A 2,822-nucleotide genomic window follows, 5' to 3' on the forward strand; every position below is an offset into this window, starting at 1 on the left:
AAATAAAAGGCAAACTTTTAAACTTTATAAGTTGTCTTATAATCTTAGATTTGGTATTATGTAAATAAATTTAGTAAATGTAGAATTACTATTTTACAAAAACATGATAATTGAATAATAATTAAGGTAAATATAAAAAGTCTAAATGAAATTTTTAAAAATAAATTATCTAAAAAAATCTGTAACTCTTGAAATTACTTTTCAATCCAAAAATTTTTAAAAATGCTCGTATTCCTTTTTTTTTTTTTTTTTTTTTTTCAGTCAGTGGCCCAAAAAGTGGGCGCTATACAGCAGAAATTTTTTTTCTTTTTTAAATGAACATTTAAAAAAAAAAAAAAAAAACCGAAACAAAGAAGACAGAGACGGAGCCAGCCATGAAAACTACTCCTTTGAAGAAGTCACCGTGTCCGAATCGCGGTTGTTTCTTTGAATCCACAGAAACGCCGCGGTTTGATCATACCGCTTTGGTTACAGTCCAATTCCCTCCCTCTCCTTTTACCCCCAACACGCCTTTCGTCGCCGCCATCGCTGCATGACGGTCTCAATCGGGTTGCGTCGCTTTTGGCTTCTGTAGCGGCAAATAGTTACCTTCTCTTTTTCAACATTCGGTAATTCATTCTATTTCTTTTCAACCTTGCAATTTCTTTTTATTCTTTTCCACTTAATTATCTGATGGATTTTGGGTGGGTTTTCTTTGATTCTGTTTGGTCTTTAATTAAAAGCCAGAAAAATATGAACAATATTCGGTATATCATTCTTTTCAACCTTGCAGTTTCTTCTTTTTTGATGGATTTTTGGTGGGTTTTCTTTGATTGTGTCAGATCTACACGAAGAAAAAAAAAAAAAAAAAGCTAGAAAAATATGACCTCAGAATTAATGTCCGTGTATTAGTTTGTTGCATTTGCATAGAATGTTTCTTACAAATATCACATTGTGAAACTGTAAAATTCTTTTGTAAAACAAAGGTTGAGTCAGAAAGCTATGAAATGATAATGGAATTCTTTAACTCTTTCTCATTATACTACAGGTTGAGGTATTCCAAATTGGGAAATGATTTTGACTCAGTGTTAGTGTTTATTCTTGAAAAGGGAAAAACTCGTTGATATGGCAAAACATACCTTGATTTTCTGTGATTGTCTATGTTTGTGGGATTTTGTGACCATTGTGTTTCTAATTCTTCCTCTTTTGGGTTTGTCGTGATTGTTGGCTGAAGATTCAAAGTTTGCAAGCTCATGAAATTTGTGTTTTTAAAAATATCCTATTTACCTTTTCCTTGTTGAGTACCTTCACCTGTATAGAGTTACTTTTTCTGGCTTTTCACTTCTGAAGCAAGTAGTGTAATTCATTCCTTTAACTTTGCAATGTTTTTTTTCTATGTAATTAGTTTTATTGATCTTGGTTCTCTTAGAAAATATAAATTGTATAACTTGATCTTGATTTGATGTCAGTATAAGTTTATTGCTTTTTCACAAAATATTTCCTACAAATATCATATTGTGTTAAAAACATTTGAATGCAGCGTCTTAATTTCTATCTCCAGCTTGAGGAGCCACTTCCAATCTCCGATCCATCTATGGAGAATATACTACAGAGTTTATGAGGTACCAAAAAATCTATTCTCAAAATCTATCATGGAATTAAGGGAAATTAATTAAATTTGTCATAATCCTTAGAAAAACATGATTATTTTACCAGGATCAGCATCTTCTATGTTTTTCTCATCTTTTCTTTCTAGGAACATGTTGGAGGATTTATGGCTCTCTTTCCCCTTTTGTTTTCCTTTAAAAATTAAGGAAATTTTAACAAAACTATATGGAACTTTCCCAGTTCTTTAAAGTCTTGCAGTATGTGGGGCAGTTAAAAAAGCTGTGCTACTATATATGCATGATTTTGAAGATTCATATCCAGCTAGCTCTTCTTTATGTCATGGAATTTAGGGAAATTGGTTTGTCAAAATCTTTCAGAAATGATTTATTACCACTATTTCTTCTATGTATTTTTTCATGTTTGCTTTCTAAGAACATGTTGGAGTTCATTCAAGTCTTTTACAGTTTGTGGGGTGCTAAAAAATCTGTGCTATTATATATGTATGATTTTTAGGAGTAATAAAATTATAATCCCCATTCATATTCAGCTAGCTCTTGTTTGTGTCATGGAATTTATGGAAATTAGTTTTGTCAAAAGTCTTTAAGAAATGATTAATTGCCAGCATCTGTTCTATGTATTTTCTTATGTTTTCTTTTTGGAAATACTTTGTTGAATTAATATATACCCTTATTTTCCTTTGAAACACAAGGAAATTTTAGTATGGAATTTTTTCAGTTCTTTCAGGTCTATTGACAGTGTTGACTAAACTAAAACAGTTTAGACAAGGAAACACGCTAGTGGTTTCAACTTCACTGTGCTTTGTCTCTATCTTTAACTGAAAATTTTGACATGAGGAACAAGGAAAATTAAAGCATCTAATAAATTAGGAAAAAAAATCCTTCAAAAGTAAATTAGGAAAATTAGGAAAAAAAAATCCTTCAAAAGTAAATTATAAACATCTAACAGTAAGTAAACATTAATAGAAAAATCCGTCTATACTACTTCATGATCAAGCCAATATCACACAGTAACAGCAAGTAAACATTAATTTATATCCACCAGTTAAGCTGTGAAATAAAAAAAATAAAAAGAAAAGAAAAAAAAAATCATTGGAATTTCTTACTTGTCACACAATCCAAAGAAGGGCTAATCCCTCCTTATTGCTCTGCCAAGGGCTAATCCCTCCTTATTGCTCTGCCAGCAACACTGACTCTGTCTCTTATTTTCAAACTCCT

At 30.9% G+C, this 2,822-nt stretch overlaps 1 long non-coding RNA gene across 1 annotated transcript; it reads left to right on the forward strand.

The window, feature by feature from the left end:
* The first annotated feature begins 276 nt into the window (after positions 1–276).
* Positions 277–2,133, forward strand: LOC107430376 (uncharacterized). Its single transcript, XR_001582535.4, has 2 exons — positions 277–608; positions 1,520–2,133. It is a non-coding gene; the product is annotated as an uncharacterized LOC107430376 (long non-coding RNA).
* Positions 2,134–2,822: the final 689 nt, after the last annotated feature.

Source organism: Ziziphus jujuba, chromosome 6 (assembly GCF_031755915.1).
Source record: "Ziziphus jujuba cultivar Dongzao chromosome 6, ASM3175591v1".
NCBI classification, from domain to species: domain Eukaryota; kingdom Viridiplantae; phylum Streptophyta; class Magnoliopsida; order Rosales; family Rhamnaceae; genus Ziziphus; species Ziziphus jujuba.